Source organism: Neoarius graeffei, chromosome 5, assembly GCF_027579695.1.
Source record: "Neoarius graeffei isolate fNeoGra1 chromosome 5, fNeoGra1.pri, whole genome shotgun sequence".
NCBI classification, from domain to species: Eukaryota; Metazoa; Chordata; class Actinopteri; order Siluriformes; family Ariidae; genus Neoarius; species Neoarius graeffei.
The window spans coordinates 21,180,542-21,198,470 of NC_083573.1; the positions used below are offsets into that span (position 1 = coordinate 21,180,542).

At 43.2% G+C, this 17,929-nt stretch overlaps 1 protein-coding gene across 8 annotated transcripts in view; it reads left to right on the forward strand.

Moving 5' to 3' along the window:
- tm9sf1 (transmembrane 9 superfamily member 1) overlaps positions 1–17,929 on the forward strand; it is a 77,560-nt gene that overhangs the window by 5,615 nt on the left and 54,016 nt on the right. For 3 of the 8 annotated variants that reach the window (XM_060921420.1, XM_060921413.1, XM_060921415.1), the window contains exon 2: positions 14,826–14,972. The exons of 3 other annotated variants lie outside the window; for them this stretch is intronic. The gene's annotated coding sequence lies outside the window, so the exon portion shown is untranslated. Of the gene's footprint in view, positions 1–11,299; positions 11,351–14,825; positions 14,973–17,929 lie in introns of those variants that run through there. 2 more of the 8 variants (XM_060921416.1, XM_060921419.1) reach the window with 1 other exon arrangement.

A 17,929-nucleotide genomic window follows, 5' to 3' on the forward strand; every position in this document is an offset into this window, starting at 1 on the left:
ATCTCCAAGCGCAGCGATGTGAAGCAAGGCTTCCTATTAGGCCGGGAGTGGGGGGGCTGCCGAGGCCCCCGGAAGCCAAATTTTTGGGAAGCTCAGAGATGCAATCTAAGCAATTTTTAGCTACTTTTTGAGAAATAAATGCAGGATTTACTGTACAGTATAAGCTCAATCAACCAAATTCTCTAGGGAAAAAGTTTGGCTAACCAAGAGGATGTTCAGATAAAAGGGGTTCAGATAACTGAGCTTGTACTGTAATAGTGTTTCAGTAGTTTCATCATGATCAACAACAAAAGCTAGAGTAAAAGACTTGCTGCATAGGTCTTTCAATAAAATTAATACTGTATTACAAAAAGTAGTGGATGGATTTTGATGAAATTTGGTATTGTCTTAATCCAGTTTAGAATTGGTTAGCTTTTGGAAGTGATCTGTATCATCTTCTGGATCCAGAAAACTGTAATAGGGTAAGTATTGGTTGGGTTTGACCAAGTTGGTGATTAGCTTTCTGTTAATTTTAGAAGGAAAATTGTAAAGTTTGATGATCTGAATCCAAAAAATAAATTAATACATGTAAATATTGGTCCATGTATAGTCAGGGAAAAAAAAAATTCACTAGGTGTGGCATTCCACGGTATTTTGCATGTTACAGAGAACAATTTGAAAAATGTAATGGCTGTATAATTTGCAGTAATAAAGGTTAATATTCTCTGACTCAGATGCCAACAGGGCGTAGCAGCTATGGATTTGAAGCACAATTATGATGCTACGCGTAGACCTGAAAATAACACGATTTTCAACCAGTTTTGCTGTGTACCGATCGAATAAACATGTTTTTGCAGTTTGGACTGTTCTGCATGTCATTCCGGGAATTTCCGCAGCGTTATGTTAGCTGTGCTGTGATTGGCTGAGGGGTGGCCTGATTCATGCTCTCGGCCAGACACCACACATGTTAAATGCAGTGCTCAGAAACGCGCAGTAGTGATGCGTAGTCGTCTTCCTGGAAGCAAACTGTCTTCGTCGGTCATGTTCCAGAACTGAAACTTTTTGATTTCTGTCATGAATTAGTGTCAGGTGTGAAGTGAAGACAGGCCATGGAGTCTCCACCTAAAAAGAGGAGGCTATGTGAACAGCAGTTTCTCGCTGAATACACGGCCAAGTGAGCAGCCAGGTAACATACAAGCAATTCATGATGGCCAAAGGTTCAGTGTGCCACTGCCAGTCATACAACAGATGTACTCTGGAGAAAGCAAAGTCAGCTACAGTACATACAACAAATTATCTAAGTAACTTCAGCATGTTCAGTTTAATTAAATGTTTTTAATATGTAGTGAAAATTCGCCGAAACTGTCAACAAGCGAGGTAACATACTTAAAAATACGTGTCTTAAGAAACGAACTTAAAAGAATTAATTAAATGTTGTATGGATGGGCATCTTTCAATATTTACTTTAAGTCCACTATTAGACTGGTGCACAGCTCAAGAAGTAAATGCAATATTAATTTGTTGTTCTTGAAAGACCTATGCATAAATCTTTTGTCTTTGGCTTTTGTTGTTGAAGCTCTTTCCAGTGGTATAGTTGTTTTTATGGTAGACCTTGTCATACATTTGCAATATGCATTTGAATTATAGGCGCAAAATTTTTTTTTTTTTTTTTTTTTTTTTTTTTTTAAAGCCTAATAAAAGTTTGATTTCTTTTGAACACATACCTAGTTGCCTAAAGAGTACTATAACATGAGTAATAAATAAGAAAATTTGAAAGATCTGGGGCCTCATTTATAAAACTTTGTGCAGGATTTACGCCAGAAGATGGCGTGCGCATGAAACTCAGAATGTGCGTGCGCACAAAAATATTCTGATTTATAAAACCGTGCACACGCACGTTCCATGCCAATTTCCCTTTATAAATCACAATCCACTCTAAATTTGCGGCACCTGTGCGTACCTCAAGACATACCCACAATTGCCTATAAATATTCAGCGAAACGCCCTTAATGAATATTGGTATCTGTGGACAACATGCCCAAAACAGAAGGAAAGACAAAGAAGCGCAACTTCACCAACTGTGAAGTTGAAGTGCTAGTGGATGAAGTGGAGCAGCGTTGAGCTGTTTTGTTTGGAGGCCATAGTACGGGAGTTACAAATGCGAAAAAAAACGTGTGAATGGCAGTATATGGCTGATGCAGTCAATTCTGTAGCTTCACAAGGCCGTACTATGGCAGAGGTAAAAAAAAAAAAAAAACGGTCCGACATAAAGGTGGACGCCAAGAAGAGGATCGCGGCACACCGCCAAAGCGTCCGTGCGGGGGGAAGGGGGAGCCGGAGCTCACCCCACTGGATCAAAAACTGGCTGGCATTATAGGGGAAATCCTCCTGAGTGGAGTTGTGCGTGAGGAGGAGGGTAACACCAATGCTGGGCCACATGAACCAGCCGAGGACTCGGGGGGTTTTGGTTGTGTATCAAGGAACCACCTCACATTGCACATGTGCCCCCCTTGTTTGAAATGGGTGTGAAATTAATTGAAATGAGTCTTCATCCAGAAAAAGTATTTTATTAACAAAAATTCCCTCGCAGTTGCTGGGTGTGCCAGTGAGGCCAGCAGTGTGTCCGCTGCGGCAGCGGAGGTCCCAAGGACGTCCACGGCCTCCGATGCATGTGCATGCATGCCAAAACCAGCCACCAGCGCCCGTGTCCTTGCAGGTGCAGTGGGAGCATGTGGATGCCATCCGCGAGGTCGCCCGGGAGTTAAAAGAAATAAAAAAGAGTTGTCTGCATTAAATGCCAGCATTAAAGAATTTCTTAAAAAGTAATCATTTGTTTCCATACCTAATTATTTACAAGCGGCGCATCACCACCTCGCGCTGGCGCACGGCTCCTGCGTTTGGGTGGAATGCCTGGGGATAGGGATCAAGGTCAAGGTTGACCTCTTCAGCTTGCAAAGGCACGTTTTGTAGCTGTGCCACATTGTGCAGCACAGCACACGCCCTAACAATCCTACAGACCTTTTCGGGTCTGTAACATAGTGCTCCCCCGTGGCATCCAGACAACGCCATCTGCCCTTCAGGAGCCCGATGGTGCGCTCCACAACAGCGCGCGCCTGGCTGTGGCGCAGGTTGTAAGTGGTCTCCTCAGGCGTTTGGGGGTTCATAAATGGCGTGAGTAGCCACTGTTTCAACGGATACCCACTGTCACAACATAACTGAATGAGTAAAGGGTTGAATATTTAGAAATGGTCTAAGAATGGTTACAAATACTTTCAGGATTTACACATTTATCACCCGCACCCAGAAGCCAACCATCGCGCACAGCTCCAGCATCCAGTCTCTGCCCAACGCTGCTATGTCTCAATATAAATGAATCATGGCTTGAACCAGGCCACCGGGTGACATTTGTGTGGACCATGTCCGCGTCTCATAACTTGGACATTGAGGGAATGAAAATGCTTCCTGGTAACAAAGGCAAATTCATTTTCACTCTGTGCCCTTATAGCAATGTGAGTGCAGTCAATAGCACCGATCACATTTGGGAAATCAGACTTTGCTGCAAATTGCGCTTTTTTTATTTGCCTGTTCACCCACTGTGTAAGGAAACTTGATGTAGTTTGGTGATGATAAACCAATTACACCTCCTAACACTTCTGGCAAAATGCGGCTGAAGGTTGGCTGCGATATCCCAGACCGGTCAGCCAGTTCTCGCTGAAAAGTGCCAGTGGCCAGAAAGCCGATGCAAGTCAGCACTTGCAGCGAGACTGGGATGGCATGATTCCGGTGGGTACCTCTCTCCAACGCTGGGCCCAACTCAGCTATCAGGTGTAAAAGGACCTCTCGTGGCAATCTGAATCGGCTCATGAGCCACTCTTCGTCATTGGCCAGCAAATCTTGTTGGTCTCTGAAGACTCGCTCTCTCCTAATTCTTCCATTTGCCACATCCTCCAGCAATGCCAAATACGCCATAGTGCATCATAAGACCTACCACGGCAAATCCCTCTTATATACTATTTACAGAGTAGGCAACCTAACAAGCAACATGTATGATAGCCTAATGATCAATATTGAAAAATGACACATGCATGAAAGCCGTAAGTGGATAATTAACAAAACTTGGCCTACTGCTTATGTTGCAAAAACATACAATGTATAGCCCATCAATTTATCTTTATTGCCTTAAGATGTTATTTTTGACAAGTGCACAGAATTAAGGATTATAAATGTTAAGTCAGTCACGTCTTTGATGCGCGATGTGTTTGTGTTAAACTTCGATTATTGAACCAATTTCGGGTCGTTCTCCCCGTTTCCTCCTGAGGTCGCACTTTCCACGTTTCCCTTTTTTTTTTTTTTTTGTGCGTACGCATGGGTTAGAGCTTGTGTGGAGGTGCGCACATTTTGCCGTCAAGTTCACTTTTTATAAATACCGAAGCTTGCGTAGAACTTGGCGTACACATTCTTTTGTGCGTACGCATCGTTTATAAATGAGGCCCCTGGTGTGCTTTAATGTGGAGATATGGGGCGTCAAAGTTGCTCCAAAGCGCATTTTTTAAAAATGATTTTCAGCAAGCCATAACTTGGCAAATATTGAACTGTGAACTTTCTATTTTAGTGTTTAAAGGCATCTGGCATCAAAGAACAATCCTTGAAAATTTCATGCATCTTGCACGAATAGTTTAAAAGTAATGACTTATGGAAGTTAGGTTCGTTTTCTGTAGCACGCGTTTCAACAGTGAAATTGGGGCCACGCCCCTTTTTTAAAGCCCCTATATCTCAGAAACTAATGAAGGTACAAGCCTAAAATTTTGTACACTATTTATTGGGCACACTGACACTATTTCCAGAAAGTATGAAGCAAATCTGAGATGGTTAGTGGTGAAAATTTTTTCTAAATCTGGTGATTTGGGGCGGAATTACCCTTTTATGAAAATTGTATCATAAAACTCTTTCCAAATTATCAAAAATGTAACAAAACTGCCCCAAAACTATGTTGTATAGCTTTATATACAGAACTGTGCAAAAGTCTTAGGCACATGTAAAAAAAAAAAGTTTTAACATGAATGCTATAAACAGCAGTAAGCCATAATAAATAAAACAAAGTCAATATTTAGTATGAGACGACCCTTTGCTTAAAAAAAAAAAGTCTCAGGTATTCCTGCTGTGACGTCACGCACTCAGGGCTGGCTGGCTCAGCAGGGCAGCTCGAATGCCTACCTTGCGGTCGACTTTAACTCTCATATTTTTTTTTTTTTATTCCCATTTATGCAGCATACAAGAGTCAAGGATGGAGATACTATCCACTCAGAAATGTATTTAAAAACAAAGGTTCTGCGTATCTCCTATAAGGACATCGTATCAAAAATGAGAATACATTCAGGTTTTTGAATTCATGCTGAAGATATTCTCATATTTTTGATACATTGTCCTGAAAGTGCTTGCACGTGTGTGGTGGGGCTATTGTCACTTATAAATAGTGGCGTATCACAGAGGGGATCAAGAAAATTGAAAATTCTAAAATGCAAAAATTAAATATTCCCATGAAGTCAGAAATTTTAAATTATTGTTGCATTATTTTACTTGTATGTTTGTATATTAAAAGATGTGGAGAACTAATGCTGTGTCTCCTTGCTTTTTTTTCCTCCCTTTCTTTTGCGTGAATGAATAGACACATGTAGCATTACAGAGGGGACCACTTTTGTCCATGTCAAAATATTCTAGTCATTTCAACTACCAAATACAAAATTTTAATTTCTTGCTATATTGTATGTCCTTCTGTGACACTACAGTGCTCATAGATTAAGTGAACTTTCACATTATGTCTAATGCTTGGGCTGACACAGCCAAATTAAGTCCACCATTCATGCTTTCGTTTAAAGTCTATGTGTGTATTAAAATTGTAACATCATAAAACTCTTTCCAAATTATCAAAAATGTAACAAAACTGCCCCAAAACTCTGTTGTATAGCTTATATACAGTACTGTGCAAAAAAAAGTCTTAGGCACATATAAAGAAATGCTGTAGACCAAAAATGGCTTAAAAATTAAAATGTTTCAACATATTATAAACAGCAGTAAGCCATAATAAATAAAACAGTCAATATTTAGTATGAGACGACCCTTTGCTTAAAATAAATAAAGGCTCCGGTACAATGAGTGCAGTTTTATAAGGAAATGAGCTGTAGGTTTTCCTGAGCATCTTGCAGAACCAGCCACAATTCTTCTGGACACTTTGACCATCACACTTGCTTCTTAATTTTGCAGCAAAGCCCAGTCGCCTTTCTTTTTTTAAAAATAAATTCTCCCTGTCACATCGCCATCAACATTTGTGCTGGAAAACGAATGTCTGGAACTCTAAAGTGTTTTTGTACTGACCTGATGATGTGGAAGTCATAAAATAGAAATCTATAAAGTTTGTGTGTGTGGGGGGGGGATGGGATGCTTAAGACTTTTGCACACATGTATTAATCTATGCTGAGCAAAAGCAAACATCATCCTGAATACTATAAAAGTACTAACGTTATTACTGTGCATGCAGCCCATGCTTCACTTCAAGCAAATTAGCTTCAATAATCAGCTAAGAAATAAACACTGTAAAAACCCCTGCATCTTATAGTACTATTTAACTGTAGCTGCACCTATTTCTTAATCTGCAAGTACTTGTGAAGTATAACTTCTTGCTGCCTTGCTCCTGAAGGGTCTGTACCTTTTCCAACCCCCCTGAACCACAGAACACACAGCTGGTGTGTTTTGCTTCAGTGTTTCGCTCTGGCCAGTTGAATGTCTTGGCATTTACAGCATGGAGGAATTTGAATGAGACTGTAACAGATCCTGATGTGGGTAGAGCACAGAAGCATGGCAGGCAAGAGTTGTTTGTTCACACAGACACTTTTTTTTTTTTTCTCCCTTTAGCTTTTCAGCTTTTCTCACTCATACACGCAACACACACATGGACCCATTCCGCCATTCCTTCCAGAAGTCAAGAGATGAACTGTTCCAGTGCCACCAGATCGCTGATCACAATGCTGACGAGATCATTCTGCCCTCAGCCACCGCCAGCAGGCGTCCTGGAGTTGCTGGCTGAATGTAAGCGGCTAGCCGACCTCCTCCAATGCCAGCGTCCGGAAGCGCTGGCGATGTTGTTCCAGGGAGCGGCCAACCTGCTTTCAGGATGGCTTTCTTCATGTCCGCATACGCCAGTCAGCTGTCATCAGGGAGCTGTGCCTCACCAGTCAGGAGCGGGAGGAGGCGAGGCGCGCTGCTCCAGCGGCCACCGCCACGTCTTGGCTGCTTGTTTGAAGAGGGCAAGGAATGCTTCCGGATTGTTCTGCAGGCCCATCTTCATGATGGTCAACGCCCCTGCTGACATGAGCAGATGCCGGAACGCCTGGCGATCTGCCTGCTGGGCCAGCATCGAGGCTTCAAAGTGTTGCTCTTGTTCCTTTCAGAGGGCGATCAGCGCTTGATGCTGGTTCTGCTGGGCGGTAGCAAGGGCAAGGATGAGCTCTTTGAATGGGGAGGACTCCATGGGGTGGTTCCCTTCTGTGCTCCTGGGTTTCGGCAGCACTGTAACAGATCCTGATGTGGGTGGAGCACAGAAGCACGGCAGGCGGGAGTTTGTTCACAGATTTTTTTTTTTTTTTTTTGCTTATTTTCTTTAGCTTTTCAGCTCTTCTCACTCACACACGCAACACACACGTGTTCTGGTCAGGAGAGACTCTTCTCTGCTCTCCCCCTCCTTTTATGCTCCATTCCTGCAACCGACACACACCACACTGACTACGTTTACATGCACGTCCAAATCGAGCTGCTGTTGGTAATCGAGCAAAGGGTCCCAGCAGGGGTGCCAGAGAAATCCAATCCTACATGCACAAGTGAAATCGGGCTATTGTGCAAGGTGCATTGTGCACCCGAGCCACACGTGGCGCTACACGCCCCATCGTGTTGGTACACTTCCGGTTGTCGTCATGAAGAAGAGCTATAGTGTTGCCAGATACTGCTGACGTTTTCCAGCCCAAAACATGTTCAAATCCGCTAAAATGCACTTAAAACCCCCAATCTGGCAACACTAGCAGTTCCGTGTTCAAGCTATTAGGCTTGCTCTAACAGACTATGGCTACAAACTGTCCGGCGCAGACCACTGTTTTGTAAGGCAACTTATTTTGCACAATAATATTTTTCTAAAGTCCATTTTTTGCTTACAAAAAAATATATATATTTTTTTTGCTTACAATTTAACTTGTGTCTTAATAAACACACAAAGTTCAATTGTTTTATTTTTATTGACATTCTTCAGATGTTGGACACACACACACACACACACACACACACACACATATATATATATATATATATATATATATATATATATATATATATATATATATATATATAACACACACACAAATACAGTGACTTGTTTATGTACACAATTCACAGCTATGCAACAGCTGTACAGATGTATTTGGTGATACAGTAAGTGAGCTAAATTTTAACAGTGCAAACAGAAAAGAAAAGATTCATGCCGTTGTCATGATTCGTTGTCATGCCGACCGAGGCTGTTGTGTTTCCCGCTTGTGGTCTCGTCACTCGTCACTTCCGGAAGTAGCTCGACAACTAGCTCGATAGGGTATACGTGCACAAAGTAGCTCGGCAGAAATTGCATAAACTAGGTCGTGTAGCTCGATTCCGAGAAATCAAGTTCGGTTCAATTTCAGCCGAATTAAGGTGTATACATGGCATTTTGAACTTCGATTTCAGTCGAGCAACGGCAGAAATTCGATTCTCTCTATGTGCATGTAAACGTAGTGACTGACACCAGGTGTAATGACTTAGTCACTTACCTTCCCCGACCCCGCCCTCCATTCACAAACTGACGCATGGCCATGCCCCCGTTGCCACAGAGACACACTCACCATCAACAGACGCAGCTCTTCCAATGTAGAACTTCTTGTGATAGTCAGTACCATAGTATTTTTGCAGATACAAACCTTGTCATGCAGTGACATTGGGAGTACCTCAGCAGGTTTTAGCTCAGCAAACTTTTGACAGCCCTATCTTCATGGTTGAGTCACACGTGACAAGCTCATGTGCTTCTGCAATGGTAGACAGCAACCATCTCTTTTGCCTGTGTGCTTTCTTGCGATCAGCCGCATTAAGAGATGTAATCTTTCTTTCCAGGCAACAGTCTACTGACGTCATGTCTAATATAAAAACCTTTGACTGCTTTCACCTCATCAGTCAGTGCATCACTTTTTTCTTTTCTCTATCTCCTTGTTATATGCCTTTCTTCTCTTAGGTGCTTAATCATATGAATCCACAACTGCTTTTTGGGTGACACATTTATAGCAAGCTTTGCCAAAACATGAACTTGCTCTTCAGCACAATTGGGAAGGCTTTTCTTTGCTCTGTTCACCATTCTTCCAAAATTTTGAGGACTAATTCCTGATTGCACATGAAACACTTCTGTATTGAAAGCTGCTTTGAATTTCTCTTTGCTGCACATCGTTTCCTTTTCTTTTCTCTTTCCTTAGCTCATCAAGCTTCTAGTGACAGGGTTTCTTTCTTCAAGTACTCTTTCTGCTTCCTGTCTTTTTTTTCATCTCGTATATTTCTTTGCTTTCTCTCAACCTATTTCTGTATTTCCTTGTTCTATCTTGATTTTGTCTTTGAATTCATGATTATATTTCTCTCAACAATCTTGTAAATCTAGTTTGCGTCCTCATTTGTGTGAGTACTACAGGGAGGACCTTTGTCCATCCTAGCCCTGTTTCTACACAAGCTTTGCTTAGTTTATTTTTAAGGGACCCATTTTCCCTCACTGTCAGTTCAATGAAGTCCATTTGGAGATGATCAAATGGTTTGTCTGGTATTGCTGACTTTGGGACTGCGGTTGTCATGGGCAGTTTTGCACTCAAGTTTCCATCAATGGAGAGTTGTAACATCAACGAAACTGTCATGTTAAAACTGTTAATGTTATAGTCATGCTGTCTGTTGCCCAAATGAGGATGGGTTCCCTTTTGAGTCTGGTTCCTTTCAAGGTTTCTTCCTCATGTCGTCTGAGGGAGTTTTTCCTTGCCACCGTCGCCACAGGCTTGCTCATTGGGGATAGATTAGGGATAAAATTAGCTCATGTTTTAAGTCGTTCAGATTCTGTAAAGCTGCTTTGTGACAATGTTTATTGTTATTGCGCTATACAAACAAACTTGACTTGGTATTGGGTGTGCTGCTTGAGTTCATTTGATACCTTGACCTGCATTATGTTGTGCACATATCAAGCATTGCTTGCAAAATTTCGCAGCATAATTGGAAAACTTCTTTGTGAACCATCTCTTTGTTACTTCTGCTACCATCCCCCCCCCTTTTGACACATGGGTGCTCACCATGGGCCAATTTTGCATAGAAAGGGGACGTGTTTTGGTAGGCAGGGACGGCCCGAGGGACAAACCCAGACCAAGTTTGCAAAGATACAGCCGGCCTGGTTCCAGACTCGTCTCTCGTCCTGGGTGGCAGTGCTCTGAAGGTCCGCTAGCTGTAAATGGGGTAGAAACCTGAGGAAAAGCAAGGTTAGAGGGTGAACTGGAAGCTGAGGCTGCACACTTAGCTGCCGTGTCCACCCTGGCATTTCCTTGATCAGTAGGATCAAGATCAGTATTTTTAGTATGGGCAGCACACTTGCACACAGTAATGGCTCTTGGGAGTAGAATAGCATCCAACAACTCGGAGACCAGTTTATGATGTGCAGTGGGAGATCCTGTGTTAGTGAGAATTTCTGTGTTTCCAAATGGTGCCAAAATCGTGCACAACACCAAATGCGTACCTGCTGTCCGTAAAAATATTGACCGATTGCCCTGCAGCCAAATTAGATGCATCGATAAGGGCACAGAGCTCTGCAGCCTGCGCCGGCAGGTTTGAGGACAGACACGACACCTTGAGGACCTCATGATCTGAGACTACAGCAAAACCTACTTTGCTCTCTCCCATCTCTGGAGGCTGAACCATCCACATAGAGAACCATGTCTGGATTTTCCAAAGGGTCGCTCTTTAAGTTTGCCCTGGGGGAACAAAAATTGTTAGTGAGAACTAGTCATGTGGTTCTCCATCGTTCTCTGTAGGGAGAAGAGAGGCAGGATTCAGAACAGAACATCATTTCACAATGATGTTAGGCATATCAGTGTTATACTTTAACCATCTCTGTGCTGACAAATGTGATGTCTTTTTTTCCAACAGAAGCAGGGAGACAGCATGTGGGACCAAAGGGTGAAGTTAGAATACCCCACAGTATTTCTGGAAGCAGTTACTGCCTTTCAGCCACAGCAACTGGACGCAGGCAAACAGGAAGTCCAGCCGCCACTGGATCCAGTTTGCTGGAGAAGTAGGCTACAAGTCTTAATCTATCCCCGTGCTTCTGCAAAAGAACAGAGGTCATGAAACCCTTCTTTTCATCTCCAGTTTGAACAAATGGTTTATTGGGGTCTGGCAATCCCAGAGTGGGTGTGGTCTGCAGAGCGCTCTTTAGGGACGTCAGGTGCGCACGGAACAACCGCAGCATTGACTGCTTGCAGATCTTGGACAAACCTCCACTCATTGGGCTGGGACGATTTTCTTGCCTTCTTAACTGGGAAAATAGGAGTGCGCACTGGAGAGTCCTGGTAAAGGACATTTACACCTGCCTTCAGCAATGAATCAAAGACCGGTCTTATACCTTGTAATGGAAATTTCTAATAAATACTTCAAAATGCTTAGCAGTCGTCTTTTCAGTCATTTATTATAGTAGATCATATAAAAGGTATATTAAAAAGGAAAGGAAAGAGAAGAATAGAAGACACCACTTCTGGGGATGCCGAGAGTGCGCGCACTCTGAGTTGTGTTTTAGGAATGTTATCTATTATACTCTGAAAGCATTCACTCACTGCTTGCATCTTCACGTGATTGGCTCAAGACTTTCTATGAAATGTTACTAATGAGTGCACCTGGCATGCTTTGGTACGTGCAGGCAGATGCAAGTTAAGCAGGGAGCTGGAGCTCTCCCTATCACCACCGAGGTCAAGAAAGGTGGTTACATCATGAGAAGACGCATAGTTAGGACTAACTCAAGCACCCTGCTCATTACCACCAAGGCCACAGAAAAGCGATTACAGAATGTGGAAAAACATCTCTTCTTAGTAACAGCCACTTTAATTCAACATACAGAAACACAGAGAATAATGTTCGTCCATCAATTTTCCTTCACATTTTCCCCCTTATTATCCTATAGGATAATAATTTGCTAAAAGGAAAGAACTGTACACAGTTTCAGTGATCAGAGTTCCCAGAGAGATTCGACTTAACACGTCATTGACTGTACAGGGATAATGCTAAGGCTGTTTTTTTATAAGACATGGACATCTTAAGTTAATGCTAGCAAGCTGCATACATAGATCAGGAAACAATCATAATGAAAATGTTTTAAGTCAGGACTAGTTTCATGTCAACTGTGCTGATGTCATCGAACGGTGGGTTATAGTCTTCATGTGAGTTTGGAGGCCAGTCAGGCAAGTCATCGGAGTCTATTTTCACCATCTGGTAACGGATATTTGTCAGCTGCCTCTGAAACACAGACATACAACGTTGACAGAGAACAGGGAGCAAACATAACGTCACAATCACTAAGCCCAGGACCGGTATGGTGAATAGAATTAGAGTCTTCCATCCACTAAACCAACGCCACCAGCTGTCTTTGTCTCCTCCATGTTCGTCTGCTCGTAATTGTTCAGCAATCTTGCGCATCTTGTTCAGTGCCTCAATGAGGTTACCGAGTTAACCCTTGCCCTTCTTGACGTGTATTAGTGCTCAGAGGGTGGGCACGCCCTATCAGCCTTCGTCCCACCTCACCGGGACTTGGAGGAAACTCGAAACCCTAAGACTTATCTATCGGCTAGACACTGAAATACTCTCTCTATTGAGGTTGCGTGCGTGATTGATGTGATACTCGCACTGTTCCATGCAGTGATGCCTTTCTTCCTCACGAGCTTTAGTCAGCGTCTGGTCACTTAGGCCTTCCTCTTCCTCCTGCTCAGCCGGTTCAGGAACCCTCCTGTAGTGGCTAGCGTGGATCCACGTCACTCTGCCTGTGACCTTCACTGCCATTGGGGTCGTGAGCAGGACCTGGAATGGGCCATTCCACCATGGCTTGTTCCACTTGGTTCGTTGGAAGTCCTTCACCACGATCCAATCCCCTGGTTGTAGATCATGCAGAGGTCCCTCAGCGGGTTTGGGAAGTGCTTCTTTTACCTGTTTGTGGATAGATTTCAAAGCAGAGGAGAACGTTGCACAGTAATTCAACACTGCATCATCACACAGTGTGGTGTCCGGCAGTGTTCCTTGAGCTGGCCCTATCCCCGTGTTGGGTACTCGTCCAAACAGAATTTCGAATGGGCTTAACCCATGTTTAGGCCTAGTTTGCATCCTCATTTGTGTGAGTACTACAGGGAGGACCTTTTGTCCATCCTAGCCCTGTTTCTGCACAAGCTTTGCTTAGTTTATTTTTAAGGAACCCATTTTCCCTCTCTACTGCTCCCGCACTGGCAGGATGGTAGGCACAGTGTTGTTTCAGGTCTATCCCTAGGAATGCTCCTATTTTCTTTAGGGCTGCATTAACAAAGGGTGTTCCATTGTCACTTGAGATTTTGCTAGGTATACCCCACCTAGGAATTATATCTCTCAGGAGTGCTTTGACTACCGCCTCTGAGTCTTGTTTAGCTGTGGAGAATACTTCAACCCATTTTGAAAACATGTCAACTATTACCAGGGAATACCTTTTCCCTTCACTAGGTCAAATGGTTTGTCTGGCATTGGGTGTGCTGCTTGAGTTAGTCTGATACCTTGACCTGCATTATGTCGTAAGCATTGCTTGCAAAATTTCGCAGCATAATTTAAAAACCCCTTTGTGGTTTTTAAATGGTTATCTCTTTGTTACTTCTGCTACCATCCCCCCTTTTGACACATGGGTGAGCCCATGTGCCAATTTTGCATAGAAAGGGAACATGTATTTCGGTAGACAGGGACGGCCTGAGGGACAAACCCAGACCAAGTTTGCAAGGATGCAGCCTGCCTGTTTCCAGACTCGTCTCTTGTCCTGGGTGGCAGTGCTCTGAAGGTCCGCTAGCTGTAAACAAGGGGTAGAAACCTGAGGAAAGGCAAGGTTAAAGGGTGAACTGGAAGCCGAGGCTGCACACTTAGCTGCCGCGTCTGCCCTGGCATTCCCTTGAGACACAAGATCAGTATTGTTAGTATGGACAGCACACTTACAGCAATGGCTCTAGGGAGTAGAATACCATCCAACAACTCGGAGACCAGTTTATGATGTGCAATGGGAGATCCTGTGCTAGTGAGAACTTTTTTGTTTCCAATTGGTGCCAAAATCGTGCATAACGCCAAATGCATACCTACTGTCCGTAAAAATATTGACAGATTGCCCTGCTGCCAATTTGCATGCCTCAATGAGGGCACAGAGCTCTGCAGCCTGCGCCGACAGGTTCGAGGGCAGACACGACGCCTTGAGGACCTCGTGATCTGAGACTACGGCAAAACCTACTTTGTTCTTTCCCGTCTCTGGAGTCTGAACCATCCACATAGAGGATCATGTCTGGGTTTTCAAAAGGGTCACTCTTTAAGTCTGCCCTGGGGGAACAAAAATCGTTAGTGAGAGCAACACAGTCATGTGGCTCTCCATCGTCCTCTGTAGGGAGAAGAGAGGCAGGATTCAGAACAGTACAACGATTCACAGTGATGTTAGGCATATCAAGTATGATTGTGTTATACTTCAACCATCTCTGCGCTGACAAATGTGACGTCTTTTTCTCCAACAGAAGCAGGGAGACAGCATGTGGGACCAAAAGGGTGAAGTTAGAATACCCCACAATATTTCTGGAGGCAGTTATCGCCTTTTCAGCTGCAGCAACTGCACGCAGGCAAACAGGAAGTCCAGCCGCCACTGAATCCAGCCTGCTGGAGAAGTAAGCTACAGGTCTCAATCTATCCCCATGTTTCTGCAAAAGAACAGAGGTCATAAAACCTTTCTTTTCGTTGACAGTTTGAACAAATGGTTTATTGGGGTCAGGCAGTCCCAGAGTGGGTGTGGTCTGCAGAGTGCTCTTTAGGGACGTCAGGTGCGCGCGGGACAGCCGCAGCATTGACTGCTTGCAAATCTTGGACAAACCTCCACTCATCGGGCTGGGACAGTTTTCTTGCCTTCTTAACTGGAAAAAAGGAGTGCGCACTGGAGAGTCCTGGCAAGGGACCATTACATCTGCCTTCAGCCATGAATCAAAGACTGGTTTTATACCTGCGATTGCTTCTGGTTTGAGTGGGTACTGGGTCTGTCTAGGCCTGAAATCTGATTTGGGGGTGATCACCACTGGTTCAACATTCTTTATTAGGCCTACATGTTTACCCTTTGCCCAAACGGAATTTGGAACTCCCGCCAATTTGGGGTGCACCTCTGCTAGAGTTATGCCTGTGGAAACAGACAAACAGGCCACTATGGCCGGGGTCCCCAGGATCCCAGTCATCAGTGGCTAATATTACGCTGCGCTTAACATGCACACACATAGCATGACTTTGTTTGTAGACCCCAAGCTTTGGCAAAACAACACACTAGGGTCCTCTGTTTGGAACCATTCATTGCCATCGACTGCTCACTTCTTGACCCACTTCCCCACGTCTTTCCAATGGGCGGCTCATGGCTTTGCTAATGAGACATGGGGTATAGAATTAATGATGTCTAAGAAATCATGTTGGCAGCAGCCGACCTCAGAGTCCTCTGACACGAGGCCGCGTATAACATGTTTGAGAGCACTGCGATGAACATTGATGCAGTTGTTCGGACAGCGAGTAAAATGGACCTGCACAGTGCAATAATGTTTAGACCAATACATAGTTTGAGGGTCAATCTTTCACGTGCATGGGGGTCTGCAAACCAAGTCTTTTCAAACTCTACATCTTGCCCTTGGTGAACATGTGCCGTACAATGCAAATCTTCCTCTTTCATATAATCTGTGTCAACTGATGGTGTTCAAGTATGCGAGCTGTACAAGGTGTTTGGGAGTTTGTGTGAGTTGATCTGAGCAGAGCCGCCAGACATACACATACAGAGGGCTTCCAAACCCATACTGCACACCGCACATTTCACTTACTGTGCTCACTCGAGGACCCAAATTGTTTAAGCAAAAAGTGCTAAAGACTCAAATTTTTCTTTAGCAATTTGCAATTTTGCTTAGCAAGAAATGCTAAAAGAACAATTTTCTTTTTAGAAAAGTAATTTTTTTAGCAAGATATGTTATACTTCTAAATGTTTCTTGCACTGACATAATATTGAAAAATGAATTATTGTAGTTTGTTGGTGAATCCTCTTATTTTGATCATTTCATCAACTGTATATATGTAATGAAATTGTGTGTTTAATTTAACCCGCTTAATCTGGTTTATGGAGTCCATATTTTTCATTATAATTATATCTAACATGTGGTGTGATGTGCTTTGCATTCTTTGCTATCTATGCACCTTTTAGCCCTTAGTCACCCTCTGTAGTATGCTGACTGGCCTGTGTGTGTGTGTGAGAGAGAGAGAGATTGGGATCAGTGTGTGTGTGTTTAGGGGGAGGGGGGTGTCTTTATGGGTAGGATGAAGGGAGCTCAGGGAGTTAAAATCAATGGTTGTTTCTTATAAATTAATCTCATAACCCAAATATAATGATATTCACCATTACTTTCTCAAATGAAACACTTGCAGTCAAAACTTTGAACCATGTGCGTCAAAACGCTCTGAAAACAAAGTACACTTGGTCGATATATCCTGGTTCATCTGCGAGTTCTTCTAAAGTTCTGTTAGGGTTGATATTATGTAGAAAATACGTCTTTAGAATGGTTCTATCGTGTTTTTATCCCTAACTGAGAAAGCTAACAGAATATTCTAATATGTTCTCACTTTTTAGATAAGTTTTTGTCATACGTAAAGTCGGATAATTTATTTTAAACAAACCTCGCTATAATCTTGTTCACTAATGAGCGAGAATTGCCGACATTATCAGCGCAACTCGGAAATTGATCATTTTATATGTAAGGTCCGATGCTATTGGAAGACGTAATTTGCGGTCAACCAATAAGAAGCTTCGAAACTCGGGGGCGTTGGTTATAAATCAAAACATCGAAGATGGACACGAAAGGCAGGGCCTGAATTTCATTTTTCAAAATGGGGGGAATTCTCCCCTCAGTGACTCAAATGGGGGGGATTTACACAGTTTGGGGGGGATTTATACAGTTTGTGGGGAACGCTACTTGTGGGCTTAAATAGCTTTGGTCTTACCTTCTGCCACTACTCAGATTGAAGATCTCTACAGTATGTAACCTTTTGTCACCATTTGAGGTATCCTTTTTAGTAGACTTTTCATTTTGATATCTCCAAATTTGGATAGCATTGTCAGACAAAGGCCGGGTGGATAAATGCAAGTATTATTCCCACCAGCCGTCTAAGATATGGACTGTTCAGTTTCGGGTGGAGGGTAGAAAACCACCACAAAATGAAAGAGATCCTTTACAGCATGACATTGCTGACTGACTGTATTATGCCATCAAACACCAATGGAGCACTTGCATGTGACGTCACAGCCAATCCAGATTGTGACAGATGCCATCTTGTCGGTCAAACGCCATATTTCCGCCTTCTACTTCTGGTTCTACTTCTACCTTTTCTTCTGGAAAACCCTACTATATACAATTCTACTACAACGGCTGCGGCTACAAGCTCTCCCTACCTGTGCACGTTTTTTATGTTTTTTGTGTGTATTTTTGCGTGTTGTTTGTCTGTACCGGACTTCAATATCCACTACAACCGTATGGACTTACTGGACATTGGTTTCCAGCAGAAAATGACAGTTTGTAGCTATTTCCATCGCATGCACAACATTCCGGACGAG